The following is a 1,265-nucleotide window of genomic DNA, read 5'->3' on the forward strand; positions in this document are numbered from 1 at the left end:
ACTCTCATTAGCGGAAGATAACAAGCATTTGCATTATTTAACTTGTACATTCATACCACCAAAACCAGATCCGAAACTTTCTGAGAAGGGGTTATCTACTTGTATTCTGAAGTTTGGAATATATTCTGCGGAGCGTCTGGCTGGCTCAGTGCGGAGCATGTGATTCTTGATCTAGAGGTCCTGAGTTCCAGTCCTACCTTGGGGGTAGAATTTACTTAAAAAACAACAGCAAAGGGACGCGGGGCGGGGGCGCTCAGAGGTTTAGCGCCGCCTTTAGCCCAGGGTGTGATCCTGGAGACCCGGGATCGAGTCCCACGTCGGGCTCCCTGCATGGAGCCTGCTTCTCCCTCTGCCTGTGTCTCTGCCTCTCTCTCTCTCTCTGTGTCTCTCGTGAATAAGTAACATCTTAAAAACAACAACAACAACAAAAATACACACATTCTGTGAATGAAAGGCACATTGAACACTAGCAAATGTTACTGGTATCCTATTTGACACACGATATTACATATTACATGACCCGTCTCTTCAAGTTGCAAGGTGTTGCTTTAGGCCTAACAAGGGAGATGTGGAAAATATAACGTGTTGAATTAACACGTTGCAACCTTCTATCACACATTATTCAACTTATGCAAATGAAACTGACCTTGGGCTGGGATACGGAGGGCTTATTTTTGCTACGCTGTTGTGACACCTCGGCTGCTTGGACGATACACACAAACTGCTCCCATCATAAAAACAGGTGTCACGCGAGGGATCACCTAAGAACTCGCAGGAGAAAAACTCCTTAGCAACGCTTCAAAAGGCCGGATCAAGTCATGTTCTCTAACGCTACTCTAACCAGAAAACGCAAGCTAGGAACCCAGTAAGCCGGAGAAAGGCTCTGCAGCGTGAGGGTCGGCGGGCCGCGCTGGTGCCCGCAGCACGCACACCCGCCACCCCGCCAGCCCGGCCCGCACCGCGCACCCGGCTGCCCACGTGCTTCTGGGCTCGCGCTCTCTTACAGGCCTGGTTCGCGTCACGTGACACGGCTCGCAGGCCCCTCCCGGGACCTGTGACATCTTCGATGGTGCCTGATTATTTTCTTTTCTTTGGAGAAAGCTGACCCAATCAATAATGAAAAAGATGAACGAGAACAAGAACTTCTATTCTATGCTTTTTTATTTCTAAGCTCTTCCTCTTCTTTATGAACGATCTCGCGACAGTACCTTTTCTATTTATCGATCGGGCTTTATCCTGGGCAGCTCCCCGGCTCGGTCTGGGTC

This window comes from Canis lupus, chromosome 4, assembly GCF_003254725.2.
Source record: "Canis lupus dingo isolate Sandy chromosome 4, ASM325472v2, whole genome shotgun sequence".
Taxonomy (NCBI): domain Eukaryota; kingdom Metazoa; phylum Chordata; class Mammalia; order Carnivora; family Canidae; genus Canis; species Canis lupus.